This window comes from Chlorocebus sabaeus, chromosome 20 (genome assembly GCF_047675955.1).
Source record: "Chlorocebus sabaeus isolate Y175 chromosome 20, mChlSab1.0.hap1, whole genome shotgun sequence".
Taxonomy (NCBI): domain Eukaryota; kingdom Metazoa; phylum Chordata; class Mammalia; order Primates; family Cercopithecidae; genus Chlorocebus; species Chlorocebus sabaeus.
The window spans coordinates 659,374-674,860 of NC_132923.1; the positions used below are offsets into that span (position 1 = coordinate 659,374).

At 40.3% G+C, this 15,487-nt stretch overlaps 1 protein-coding gene across 1 annotated transcript in view; it reads right to left on the reverse strand.

The window, feature by feature from the left end:
* DDR2 (discoidin domain receptor tyrosine kinase 2) overlaps positions 1-15,068 on the reverse strand; it is a 151,279-nt gene extending 136,211 nt beyond the window's left edge. Inside the window, exon 1 of the mRNA XM_007976350.3 lies at positions 14,960-15,068. The gene's annotated coding sequence lies outside the window, so the exon portion shown is untranslated. The remainder of the gene's footprint in view (positions 1-14,959) is intronic.
* Positions 15,069-15,487: the final 419 nt, after the last annotated feature.

Genomic DNA, 15,487 nt, shown 5'->3' on the forward strand with positions numbered 1-15,487 from the left:
AACCATGGAGCCTAAACTTAATTTTAAAGCAGTACGTCTCAAAGGATAAATATCTTGCAGTCCACAAGAGTTCTAGGATTTTTAAAATTTTGTGTCTTTGATTATAATTTAACATTTTATACAAGAAGTAACCATCATGCAATTTCACTGCCTGACTTTTCATTTGTGTTTACACTTGCACAAATGCCAAATGAAAGCCAGATGAAGTCAAGGATCAACCTGGAAATAGAGGAAATGTTGGGAAAACTAAGTCGTTGCATGGCATGAGGCAGTTTAATCTACTAAGCCATAGGATTCAACGCCATCTTCACGCTGTGAGCAGATGTGCCATGGGGACTCTGGCTTTTTACATACCAACACATACCAGCTTAAAAGCAGAAACTTGAGGCATAAATACACAAAGAAGAATGGTTCTGTCCCTGATTCTGTTAGTAAATGCATTAGATATCCACTGAGTACCAATTTTAATATCAACACAATGCTAACCCCATCTTCAAGTGAGTAGACAATTTAACAAATTATCAAATGATACGTCATTGAAACTGACATTCGATGATTGTTTACTACAGAGTTTTGGTTGAGATCTTATTTTCCTGAACTTATGAACCCTCAAAGCTATTAACAACAATTTGTTCAACGTACTTACGCTAACAGGCATGTTTTGCATGAGTATTAATACATCTAAATAACACATTTAAACACAGACCAGACCCTGAGGATACATGGTTCTACTGTGTCTATTTTTAAGTTCCACACTAGTGATTAGTTTCACCAAAACCATATTCTCTCTCACGTTAAAATAATTTACATCTTATTGGGTTTCATAGTTATATTTGATTTATTTTTCTCTCTCAAATCCCAAGGTCTGCTCAGATATAGTTGATTTCATTTATAAATTTGTTTTGGCTCTAGAGTCGCATAAGAACTATAAGCATAAGTAGTGTATACCTAGTTTTAAAATTATACATATTTCAATAAGAGCCTAATAATAGATCACCCAAAGAGCTGAAAAAAAATTCCCTATAAAACATGCCCATGTATTATTCAAGTTTGAGTAATACCAAAAGGGACAATCCTCAGGAAAAGTTGGTTCAGAGTTGTCTACTCTCCTATTATCACCTGTCTCTCTTGAAGAAGGCAGTCCCCACCTGTTCACCAGGGATGAGTGACAGAGAATCTGCTTCATCAGCAACTTATGACCAAGCCACCCCTGCAGCATGCCTGTTCAATAAGGCCCTCGGCCATTGCTTCACAAACTTCCCTTCCTGACCCACCCTCCGTCGCCAATAGCAAAGTCATTATTTGCGGTTGGGGAAAGGAGAGGACCAAGAGATCCTCTTCTTTGCAAGTGAAACACCATTTGCTCTACACTTAAAGCTATTTATTTATCTAGCCTTAAGAAGTGTGGTTGGCTGGGCACTCATGCCTGTAATCCCAGCACTTTGGGAGGCCCAGATCACCTGAGGTCAGGAGTTCTAGAGCAGCCAGGCCAATATAGTGAAACCTCATCTCTACTAAAAATACAAAACTTAGCCAGGTGTGGTGGTGGGTGCCTGTAATCCCAGCTACTTGGGAGGCTGAGGCTGGAGAATCACTTGAATCCAGGAGGCGGAGATTTCAGTGAGCAGAGATCATGCCATTGCACTCCATCCTGGGTAACAAGAGTGAAACTCCGTCTCAAAAAAAAAAAAAAAAAAAAAAAAAAAGAAGTGTGGTTAATGGTGCAGGTGGAAATTGAATTCCTTTTGTTTTTTAGTTTTGTTTTATCTCATTTTACTTTTTAAATTCTAATATTTACATACAGATACTGATTGAGTAGGCCTCGTGTGAGGCCTAGACTGTACATTTCTTTTATATAATTTTAAAAAATATTTTTAAATTGACAAGTAAAAGCTGTATATATTTACAGCACACAACATGATGCTTTGATATATGTCTACATTGTGAAATGGCTAAATCACACTATTTAACATATGCATTACCTCACATACTTATTCTGTTGTAATGAGAACACTTAAAATTTACTCTCTCAGAAATTTTCAAGGATACAGTTTATTGCTATTAACTGTAGTCACCATGATGTACAATAAATATCTTAAATTTGTTCCTACGGTCTAACTGAAATTTTGCATCCTATGACTAACATCTCTCTAACCTTCCCACCCTACCTCGCCCAGCCTCTAGGAACCACCATTTTCCTCTCAGTTTCTATGAGTTCTACTCCCTTATACCCCACATACAGATGATATTATGTGGTATTTGTCTTTCTATGCCGACTTATTTCACTTAACATAATGTCCTCCAAGTTCATTCATGTTGTCACAAATGACAGGATTTCCTTCTTTTTTAAAGCTGAATAGTATTGCATTGTGTGTATGCACTCACTTTCTTTATCCATTCATCCATTGACAGACACTTAAGTTGATTCCATATCTCAACTATTGTGAATAATGCTGCAATAAATCTGGGAGTGCACGTATCTCTTTGACATACTGATTTCATTTCCTTTGGCCACCCAGTAGTGAGACTGCTTATAAAAGTAAACAATGGCAAAGCACCGTGTCTCACACCTGCAATCCCAACACTTTTGGAGGCCGAGGCGGGCGGATTACCTGAGGTCAGGAGTTTAAGACCAGCCTGGCCAACATAGTGAAACCCCCTCTCTACTAAAAATACAAAAACAGCCAGGCGTGGTGGTACATGCTTGAAATCCCAGCTGTACAGGAGGCCGAGGCAGGAGAATCACTTGAACCTGGGAAGTAGAGATTGCTGTGAGCCAAGTGTGCCATTGCACTCCAGCCTGGGTGACAGAGTGAGACTCTGTCTCAAAAAAAAAAAAAAAAAGTAAATGATGTGGATCTAGATATCTCAATCCTTTGTCACCACTTTCATCTAACCCGCATGTATTCAGAAGAAAGTGTCATACACCATGATCATCAGGCTGTCTGGTGGATATGTTTTCCTAATGCCTATTGCTGAATCATGCATTTGTAACTATAATAACTTCATCATCATACAGATGGATTTGAAAATATTTTTAAATTAGCATCGTAGTACTTCTCTCAACAGCTCTGAGAAACTGTGAGTAAATTTAGGAACAAGTTGTGGATGACAATTATTGCTTATGTTCCTATGGAGGGCTGGATTAAGACCTTACAGAGGCTTCAGATACAGAAATATTATAGTCTCTTCTCCACTCCCACCCCAACATGTACTTCACTATTTTTAAAAATGCTAAAAAGTAGCATTAGGTGCAAGAACATTCAATAACATTTCTATTTTCTATTTTTCTCATGAAGACTACTTCAATACATTTTTGGAAACCAAATATTAGCTTATTTCCAAAAGGAACTGGAGGTGTCCCTACTAGAGTCCTAAACACTTTTGGGTAAAGCCAGTCGCAAGTGTATCCTGGGTTTTCACAGGCATCATATCTCTTAAAAGCCAGGTCTCATTTCTTATGTACCGTCTGCGGGTAACAAATATGGAACCATTCTGAATGTGCCAGACTCTCTTTTTCCAGTTTAACTACCCAAGGACTCCTTCCCAGACTTCTCCTTGCCCTAATCCTACCCAACCCAAATGAGGGTTTCGTTCTAAAAGTATGAAATTCCTTCCAATATTCAAGTATGTTGTAAGTTAGAAAATTAGATATTCTGGCCGGGTGCATTGGCTCACACCTGTAATCCCAGCACTTTGGGAGGCCGAGGCAGGTGGATCACCTGAGGTCAGGAGTTCGAGACCAGACTAGCCAACACAGCAAAGCCTCATCTCTACTGAAAATACAAAAATTAGCTGGGCATGGTGGTGGGTGCCTGTAATCCCAGCTACTCGGAAGGCTGAGACAGGAGAATCACCTGAGCCCAGGAGGCGGAGGTTACAGTGAGTCACGACCAAGCCTCTGCACTCCAGCCTGGGTGACAGAGCGAGACAACATCTCCAGAAAGAAAAAGAAAATTAGATCTTCTGCCCTATTTAAATGCTCTTCTTCTTTCCTATATTACTTCTGCAAAAGGCATGAGGCCAGCAGTGAAAGGGAAATGCAGAGTCATTAAAGTTTACCTGTGTAGATAGGTCAATATCAGACATTCTGAGCATCTTTGTTAGAATATATTTTGTAGATGTTGGCAACTCAATCAATTGAAAAATGATGATGAGAAGCACCTGGGAACCTAGAGGTGGAACTTTCTACAGCTCAGGGAAAGGCACAGTGAAGCTCCATTTTTCTGGAGCATGGGGGGCGCTGGTGGATCTATGAAAGGGGCAGAAGAATCTAGTATCTTAAGCCATGAAAGTGAAACAGGCAAGTGAACTTCAGAAAGTTGTGAAGGAGGAGGAGAGACAATAGGAAGACTATCAATCCTCTTTAAACTGTGAAAACAAAGCTTGCCGCTAAAATACAGCAAAAGGATTAGAAAGCAACTTTTCAGATGCCCTTGAAGGAATTGTATAGGTCTAGAATTTACATCCTAGATTGACATCCAAGCTTGATACCCCTTTGGTAATAAATGGCTGAGCAAAAGGCTTAGAAAATTTTTCACCTCCAAACATGGTATTAAGCAGCAGTTAATTTGTTTTTTTACATAACACTGAATGTTCAAATAAGGATTTTTTAAAAGCTTTAACAAATGAAAGGTATTTTAGAAAAGAGAGAACACTCAGTGAGAGAGGGAAAGGTTAAAGGTAAGCACTTCTATTATCAGAGGACTGAACACACCCATGAGGAAAGGAGTATGATCAAGAGAAAGACACCAGCACTGCCTGTAGTCAAACCAGGAGAAACCAAATCTGGGGTAGTATTCTGAAACCCTCCTGGAATAACCACCTTCTATTTGTTGTTAAAATAAAATAAAACAGGCTGGGCATGGTAGCTCACGCCTGTAATCCCAACACTTTGGGAGGCCAAGGCGGGCAGATCACCTGAGGTTGGGAGTTCAAGACCAGCCTAATCAACATGGAGAAACCCCGTATCTACTAAAAAAAAACCCCAGAAAATTAGCTGGGCATGGTGGCCCATGCCTGTAATCCCAGCTACTTGGGAAGCTGACGCAGGAGAATGGCTTGAACCTGGGAGGCAGAGGTTGCGGTGAGCCAAGATGGCGCCATTGCACTCCAGCCTGGGAAACAAGAGCGAAACTCCACCTCAAAAAATATATAAATATATAAATAAAGAAAGAAAATAGGCCGGGCATGGTAGCTCATGACTGTAATCCCAACATTTTGAGAGGCCAAGGTGGGTGGATCACCTGAGGTCAGGAGTTCAAGACCAGCCTGGCCAACATGGCGAAACCCTGTCTCTACTAAAAATACAAAAATTAGCTGGATGTGCTGGTGGGTGGCTGTAATCCCAGCTATTCGGGAGGCTGAGGCAGGAGGATGGAGAATGGCTTGAACCCAGGAGGCAGAGGTTGCAGTGAGCCGAGATCACGCCACTGCACTCTAGCCTGGGTGACAGGGTGAGACTCTGTCTCAGAAATAAATAAATAAATATAAATAAAACAAAAAATAAAATAAAATAGCCCTGTATATAATATAGGCCCAATACAAACCGAGTTTTCACATGAGCTTATCTGTTCCTCCTTATCTGTACTCACAAGACATTAGTATATTTCTACAATGTTCACAAATCATAAGAATCAAGATTTAAGTCCAGTACTTCTGATAGTAAGTCCAGTATTTAAGCCATTTTTTTCCATGACCTAGCTCTCTTTAGATGCTGATCTTAACGGCATAACCAATTAACAGAAACTTACTGAACTCTTTTCCATCCTCAAAGACTATAGTGTATGACATTTCAATTACTGCCCTCTAAAATTTTTTCCAACAACAAATAAGCACTGTGCCAGGCATATAAAGTAAGTCCTTAATCTAATACACAGTGAGAGTTCGGTAAGTACTCGCTTATGGGTTAATGCTATAAGGTGAGTTAGAGCGATCACCTAAGATATAGTCTTTGCTAAACTAAGTGATACTGACCAAAAGAACTAGGGATTCCAAGAAGTAAGATCTGGGATGGATGGAGGATCTGAAACTTAAGCTGGCCTTCAAGAAGAGTGGTATTTGGCTAAAATGAGAGGAGAGAGGAGCATATTCAGAGTATGGGGACAGGATGATAACTAGGGTGAAGATCATAGGGACTCAAGTCTTATCTGTGAAAGTGAATAGGGGGGTGTGGGTGCTGACAGGACAGCTATTAGCATAATTGAACCAGAAAATGTAGAAATTGTATATTGTCCTTTACAGATGAGAAAAATTTAAATGCGGAAAGATTTAAAACATTGTTGCACAAAGTCCCACTCCTCATAGGTGGCAAAGTTAAAATTAGAATCTCACCCTATTAACCCTTGGCCCATCACTCTTTCTACCATACCAAGTTGTAGTTAAGACAACACAATGAGGGTGGGTCCAGTGGCTCGTGTTTGTAATCCTAGCATTTTGAGAAGCAAAGGTGGGAGGATCGCTTGAGCCCAGGAGTTTGAGACCAGCCTGAGCAACATAGTGAAATCACATCTCTACAAAAAAAACAAAACAGTTAGGCAGCTGTGGTAGTGCGCACATATAGTCCCAGCTAGTTGAGGGGCTGAGGTGGAAGGATCACTTGAGCCCAGGAGGTACAGGCTGTAGTGAGCCATGATTGCACCCTGCACTCCAGCCTGGGCAACAGAGTGAGATACTGTCTGTAAAAACCAACAAACAAAACAAATGACTATTCTTTAAGTGATAGTTATTATAATTTGAAGGGTATAACACAAAAATACCTATATATCTGCTATTAACCTATTGAATTAGTCTTTCTCAAGAATTTGAAACATTTCTGCCTCAGGTCGCTTTAATAAATAAAATAATATCATTTAAGTTTAGGGTACTTATCTGAAAAACAAAATTAATCATTTTAAAATACAGATGCTCATGATTATAACTATATTACAATGACTGCCTTCAAATAAGAAAGAAGTAGCCAAGATGGAATCAAAGTGCTAGAATTTGGAGATTGGGCAGATTTTTTAAATTAAACTCTAATTCTTTTAGAGCAGTTCTAGGTTCCCAGCAAAATTAAGTAGAAAGTACAGATTGTTCCCATATACACCCTTGTCCTCTGCTATAAAACCTCCCTCACTATTGACATCCCTCACAACACTGGCACATTTATTACAATCAATAAGCCTATCAATAAACCTAATCGTGTGTGATATCAACACATCATTTTCGGCCAGGCGCAGTGGCTCACACCTGTAATCCCAGCACTTTGGGAGGCCTAGAGAGGCAGATCACGAGATCAGGAGTTCGAAATCAGTCTGACCAACATGGTGAAACCCCGTCTCTACTAAAAATACAAAAATTAGCTGGGTGTGATGGCACGCGCCTGTAGTCCCAGCTACTCAGGAAGCTGAGGCAGGAGAATCGCTTGAACCCGGGAGGCAGAGGTTGCAGTGAGTCAAGATCATGCCACTGCACTCCAGCCTGGGTGACAGAGCAAGACTCCATCTCAAATTTAAAAAAAAAATCATTTTCACCCAAAGTACATTGTTTACATTAGGGTTCACTCTCAGTGTTGTACATTTTATACATTCTATGGGTTTTGACAAAGGTATAATGACATATATCCCCCACTGTAGTAACCACAGAACAGTTTCACTACACTAAAAATCCCCTCTGTTCCATTTATCCCTCCCTCACTCCTAATCCCTGGCAACCTCGAATAGTTTTTACTGTTTCCATAGTTTTGTCTAGTGAAATTCAAAATTCGAAGTACTATTTCTACTGAATGAGTATCGCTTTTGCACTGTCGTAAAGTTGAAAAATCATAAGTTGAACCGTTTTAAATCAGGACCATCTGTATTTTCTCTCAACCGATGGTTTGTATTGTCATTCTCTTGACATTGTCTTTCACAAAGCAGAAGTTTACAGTTTCAATGAAGTCCAGCTGATCAGTGATTTCTTTCACAGATAGTGCCTTTGGTGCTGTATCTAAAAGTCATCACAATACCCAAGATTACTGAGATTTTTTCCTATGTTATTTTCTATGAGTTTCATTGTTTTGCATTTACATTTTGGTCTATGATCCACTTTGAGTTGCTTTTGTGAAGGATGTAAGGTTTGTACCTAAGATTCATTATTTTTGCATGTGGACGTCCAGTTGTTCCAGCACCATTTGTTGAAAATACTACCTTTTCTCCATCAGATTGCCTCTGCTTCTTTGTCAAAGAACAGTTGGCTACATTATATGGGTCTATTTGGGCTCTCTATTCTGTTTTGTTGATCTATTTGTTTATTTTTTCACCAATACCATGATGTATTGATTACCAGAGCTTTACAGTAAGTCTTGAAGTCAAGTACTATCAGTCCTTTGACTTTGTTCTCATTTAGTATTGCAGCGGCTAATCTGATCTTTTAACCTCTCTATATAAATTTTAGAATCAGTTTGTTGAGGCCAGTCATGGTAGTGCACGTCTGTAATCCCAGCTACTCAAGAGGCTGAGACAGGATAATCACTTGAACCCGGGAGGTGGAGGTTGCAGTGAGCAGAGATTGCGCCACTGCACTCCACTCTGGGCGACAGAGCAAGACTCCATCTCAAAAATAGAAAAAGAAAAAAAAAAAAGAATCAGTTTGTTGATATCCACAAAACAACTTGCTAGAATTTTGGTTGGGATTAGGACTTATTTTTAATTTCCATTGATACTATTTTAGCATTATTATGTCCATTTTAAACTCTCTGTTATGTACACATTCTAAAATTACAACTGCATCTGTCTGAGGAGCAGATTGCTATTCTTGAGTGAATTTAGCTCTCCCTACTCTCTTATTGAGGTCAATTTGTTCCCCTGCATCTCAAGAGGGTTCATCCTGAAGGACAAGTGCCAGTAGCCTTTGAAAACTTCACCAATCCTCTAACTTTTACATGCCTCTGAGAAGTTACAGTACTGCAAGGCATTTTGGTATGGCTCCCATGAGGACTTCCGAAGTGCGATTTTCTTTTACAAAGCCCAAGTAGTCACTCATTTTACTTCCAGCAAGAAACAGAAGTGGCATATATTGGTGTGACTGTACTTTAAAATTGCCAAAAACACACATAGATGCACTTGCACCCACTTCTCCAACCTTACCATGGGGATATGGGAGTTTGTTCTTTAATGCTTGGATTTAGACATAGAACGATAGCCATAATTATGATAATAATGAAGACTATGGCAACAAAGACAATGGTGATAAGAAGTACAGTCCCAGGCCAAGCGCAGTGGCTCCTGCCTGTAATCCCAACACTTTGGAAGGCCGAGGCAGGTGGATCACCTGAGGTCAGGAGTTCAAGACCAGCCTGGCCAACATGGTGAAACCCCGTCTCGACTAAAAATACAAACATTTGCTGGGCGTGGTGGCGGGCGCCTGTAATCCCAGCTACTCGGGAGGCTGAGGCAGGAGAATCACTTGAACCCAGGAGGCAGAGGTTGCGGTGAGCCAAGATTACACCATTGCACTCCAGCCTGGGTGACAGAGCGAGACTCCATCTCAAAAAAAAAAAAAAAAAAAAAAAGTACAGTCCCAAAAACAAGGAAAACGAGGATGGGACTCTTAGTAATGGCTTTATGCCTCATTTGCCTATACCAGTGTCTCCTTTATCAGAGATTTAATCATATTTTATGTGTTTCTGAAATTTTCTCTAGTCACTGCTGTATGTGTCTGTTGTTTCCTAAGTTCTTAAGGACAAGAATTATGTCTTTTACTTCTGGATCCTTCATTTCACTTGTTTATATATTCAGTAGATGTTTTATTAAATATCTACTATGTCCAGATATTGTGTTAAGCCCTAGCACTGAATAAGGCATGCACTAAGTGCACGGAAAAATCTTTTTCTAATAAATGAGAAACCTCAAACTCTAGCTACATAACATTATAAACAGCTTGAGAGGCAGCAATATGACTTATTATTTTCATAATAACAAATAGGGCATAAATAATAAATTTATTTATTATTTTGTTATATTTAATAAATACATATTGAGTAATTAATAGCAAATAAAACATAATACTAATACAAGGTTGTAGTAGTAGGGAAACTGTGCAAAGGGTAGAAGGAATTCATGAGAACTCTGCATTTTGTTCTCAGTTTTTCTATAAAGCTAAAGTTGCTCTATAACTTTTAAAAATTATAAAACATATAAAATTTAGGATCCTATTTATTATGGCATAACACCTGGCTCCACTGACAATCACCATCTAATAACTATTTCTGTATTGTTTTTGAATTATAGTTCAGCAAACTTTAAAAGCTAAATTTTATTAATCCAGGTTGGATACCAATTTTCTAAATCAAGTTTTGTACAGTCAAATTCATAATATACTCCCTAGAACCTAAAGCAATGAATGCTTATAAATGCTCATAACTTCGTGGGGTTTGTTCATCACAAAATATAGAACAGTGTCCAACAGAGAATAGGCATGCAATAACTATTTACTGAGGAGTAAATAAATCAATACAGCAAAAACAAAATTATGACAGAGTTTACCAGTATGCTATGACATTTTTAATAGATAAAAAATATACCTGTGATTTTTTTTTTAAATCACCGCTATTTAAGAGAAAAATAAACTCAGTGAAAACTATCTTAGACATGAGAGTTCACTGAGATTTGTACTGTTTCATGTTTTTGGATTCATAAGAGCATTCAAATTTTAAAAGGGAAAAATGCAAAAATGCTAGATTGTTTGCCCTCATTTTTAATCCATCTCCCATCTCAATTTATTTTGGCTACCTAAGCCATTAAGGCCCTAAGGATTATCTTGCATTACAGCAAACTTTGCGGGTTTAGCTACCTATGAAATATGTCCCAAAGGGCATCCACACCTATTATCCTCACAGGTACAGGGCTTTCCAGTTTCCTATACATTACCTTATCTAAACTCAAATGAAGAGGATAAAATTCATGAGGAAATTGAAGACCAGTGAAGTTAAAAAAACTCCTCTGAGATCGAAACCCTAGAAAATGATGGGGGTGGGACCATAGCCGCACTACCTGTTCTTTTCACTACATGACGCATCTGAAGTTCTATTTATTACATGCCCTCTCCCTCTCACTCATACTACAGAGCACCAGCCAGCACTAACCTCGGAGCTATAGATCCAAAGGGCCCCTCACAGATTTTTTGGGGGTTCCTTTAGGCACAAAATATAAGTCACAGATGAGTTAATGAGTGGATCCATTACAGACAATATCCAGTTTCCAAGAGAAGCCCAGCTAAACTCAGGAGCTCTGTAGTAAGTCCGAACCCATGTTTAGAACTCCTCTACCTTTGCATTGCCCTTCCAGGCCTTAGCGACTCTTGGGCTGGCTCAAAACTGACCTTGTTCAGCATTTCAAAGCCAAAGTAAGATTCCAGCTAGTAAGAAATACATAATTTGCCAAATGCTGGGGTTTATAGCATTAGGAAACATCAAATATTTCTATGCAAAACAATTAGAAAAGAAGAGAATTATTTTAGCCAAATCATATGTGAATAATGCAGGATTAATAATAACATATTTAAATGTATACAAATATAATTAAAAGATAGAAAAAGTTTACAGACACCATCACTTTAGCCACTAGGTGATTGATGTTCCAATAAACATCCTTGACAGGTATCTGGACATCTCAGCTCCTTTACTAAACTATGTTATTAGCACAGTGTTAATAAATCTTTGACGAATAGAATTAAATCAAATGGAATAAAATTGAATTGCCAAAGACAACACAGTTAGAGATTTATCTGCAGAGGTACTTAACTCTGTTTCACATCAGAATCACCTGGGGAGCAGTTCACAGTACTGATTCCCAATCTCCAACCTCAGATATTCTGATTTGATTGGTCTGAAAATCTTTTAAAGTCTACCAGAGGTTTCTAATTTCCTGGTGAGCAGTCCTCACTATGGATGGTTGCTGCATTCAGAGAAGCTCTGGGATGCCTGGGGATGCTGGACACATTTCTGGACTGAGTAGTCATTGTTGGGACAGAGTTGATCAATTCATATGTTACACAGTTTCAAACGGGGCAAGAAGTATAAAGAGTCCAGTGTGTCTGTGTTGCGGACAGGTCACCATTTATGTGAGCTGGCACGAGAATGTTAGCATGTCTGTGGAGGTCCGGTTTTAGACGTGTGTTTGCTTTCTGGATGCCTGCGAGATGTGTGTTTGGATTGTGTGTTTGAGGTGAGGGTGATGTGAAGTGCCTGAAAGCAGATCTTTTAAAGGAGCTTAGGAAGGATATCTGAGCGCTCATGCGAATTGAAAATGGTGTGACACGAATGTATGGAGGGTGGCCACTCTAATTTTTTCATGTGTCTATTAAAAATGAAAATACATGGAAAGGTTTGAAGTAAATTCACTGTGTGTGATCGAGAATTCATATGACTTCAAGACTGGGGAGCGATTATACAGGAAGGGAAGAAAAGAGGGAGTTCACAGAGTGGCTAGGGGAGAATAAGCAGGTGATAAGGTTCTGTGCTTGGACATGGAGAGTGTTGAGGAATCTAAGTGAAAGGCATTCCGGAAACACCTTCCCCACTTCCCTTACATTTAAAGTTTCTAAAGCAAATGGATCTTACCCTGAAACGGAGGCTGGGGCCTCCCCACTGCAGACTGGCTCTCCACCCCTACCCCAGGAGCAGTGGCCTCCCTTCTGACTGCAGGCACAGAATAGCAAATGCCAGAGAAAAGATGAAGGGAGATGTGCCTGCCAGTGACAAGAAGGTCCTGGGTCAAGGATCTGCCCTCAGCTAGATACGAAGCTCCTCAAATGTGAGTCTCGTCTGAGGAGCAATCAGGGGACTGGTCCTGAGTAAACCCTTCCTTTTCAGAGACAGGGGGTGCTTCACCAAGCACAGTGTCCTTCAGCCTGCGCTGCTTTGGGTGAGGAATCACAGCAAACCAGGCCAGCAGAAGAGAAGTTAAGACAGAGCCCTCAGGAGTATTCCCCTGGGAGGGAGGAGGGCCTGCTTCCATTCAAAGGAGATGGGCACTAAGGCTGAGGCCACCCATTTCAGAGTTTCACACACATCCAAATCCATCTGCCCTCCCGCCAGCGTCAGCACCGACTGCCAGACCCAGCACCACAGGGTCTGCCTCACAAGACGTTCTGGTGTTTACTGATCCTAATTACAAGAGCTGATACCGGTAAGCCCTTGATAGCCTTCAGCATGCACGCACATCAAATACCTCTTACAGCAATAACACTGAAAGGTACTGCCATTGTTCCCGTATAATAAATACAGAAGTCAAGGTGCGGAAAGGCAAAGCAACTTTGCTAAGTAGTAACAGGTACAGCCAGAACTTATCCTGAATCTTCTGACTCTAAGTCCCAGACTCTTTGCATAATGAAGGTAAGTATATACCAAAGACCCAGAAATCAACTCACATCTGATATCCCGACAAATGTTCAGCCAAGTGCAGGAGTGGCCTCTGAGAGAGAATCCATACTGCTCCCGTAGCTTGACACCTTCACCTCCTGATCACCCGGTGAAATATGGAATTTGACCTCAAAAGGAACCAAATGCAAGGGAGATGAGGAGAGTATCATTGAATGGTGATTCCAAGCACAGATTTTAGAGTTGGATAGACATGAGTTTCAAATGTATTAGCTACATTTCCTTGAGCAACTCATTTCACTTCTCTAAGCATTAATGTCCTTACATGTAAGATAGAAATAATGCCTTACATAGCTGTGAGAACTCAAATTATGTATGAAAAGCACTGAGCATGAATTATGTATTATTTTGAGTCTGCTGCATAGAAAATACTAAGAAGTTAGCTTCTTTTTATTTTACACACACACACACAAATATAACCATAGACATCATTAGCTGATGAGCCGCCATTGGCATCCTCTCTATTACTGATAATTAATGTCCTCGTGGTGACTTGCTCATCATACTGCCTCTATTGTCTCAGGCAGAATAAGCCTTAAAAAGTAAATGAAAGCAGAGGTATGGAGTGGAAAGAACACTGGACTAGCAGTGGAGAGAATCTCAATTTCATTTTCAGCTCCGCTACAGATGTACTGTGGGACTCCAACAGGTTGGTCCCCTTCCTATCATTTTTTACATCTGTGGAGTGAGAGGGTCAGATGAGAGTCCTGAGGCCCTTTTCAGGACTCTTAACTCTGGGTTGTAGGAAGCCAACAATCGGCAAAATGGTGCTGAACCCCCTACTGGCTTGAACAGTACGAACTCTTGCCTCAAATGGCTGGTCTGAGAGTTTCAGCCACTGGAAACAGTTCTCTTTCCCTTTGGATCGGACTCTTGAACCTAGGCCAGGACTCAGAGGTCCCAAATGAAAACAGCCCCAAGTCATTCCATAACAAAGGGAAAGACACCAAGAGCCAGCGAGGAGATGAGTCTGGGAAGCTGTATTTCATCGTCACAACTGAAAAATCCTCCATGCACCCAACCTCCCCCTAGCCACCCCAAATCTCAGGGGGAAGCCACCCCTCATCCAAAGTTACCCTTCTCACAAGTAAATCAGCAACTCCTCTGAAAAACAAAAAGTGCTTGGTCTACATTATCTCCAAAACTCAGGACCTTCTAACACCACTACTAAATGTCTAAAAACTTAGCTCTCTTGCTCTGCCTTCTTCATCCTGAAACTAACTCTGCAATCGGCCTGTCTTGCCTGCCAACAATTTCAGCTCTGCTAATGCTGTTTATTGTATCCTGCAGCTGCTATGGATTCATTTATTTTGCTTCGGCCTTCTTTGGTTATTAGTGATCTTTATTCTTCCCTTCATAGCATAAATCCAGACCCCCAAAAACATGGGATCTGATTTCTCAAGTCTGTGGTGCCTCATTCCGTTCCCTTCCTTGTCTGACTGAAAAACGCCCTTCTGTTTCCTTTTTAAAACTTTTTCTGAAACACCAAAAGAAGTATATGCGGAGCTTTCATTTTCAAACAAGAAAAAATAATAAAGAAAAAAGACCCACATAACTTACTTTCATCCAGGGGTGCACAGTTTTGGAAAGAAGAAAACAGAGCTATAATCCACTGCGTTTCCCCAACCCAGAAAGAAGAATTTGTTGTGAAACGCTTCTTTTTCCACTTTGCTGGTGAAGGAGCCTGGTGGTAGGCATACATCCACAGGCTGATGCAAGATGCCTTTGAGAGAAACCTCACATTCTGAGGATTCCTGGGAAAGCGCCAGGGATCCCAGCATCCAATATATTGCACATTTGGTTTCAATTAGGAAGGGGGTTGGGGAGGGAAGAAGGAAAGTCACCAATCAGAGCTGTTTTCTGTTTAGAGACTATTTCTTTTGACCCAAGGGACTATGGGCAAAGCTATAATTTACAGCAAAACCCATTCATAGAAGAAAAAACACGTATAACCATAGGACAGACTTAAAGACACAGCTCCCTTCTGCCTTATTCCCACCCATATCCATCTCCTCTTCCTTCCCCTCCATTTAAGACTTGATCCCCATCCTGTGATCCCCCCCGCCACCTACCCCACAACTCATTTTT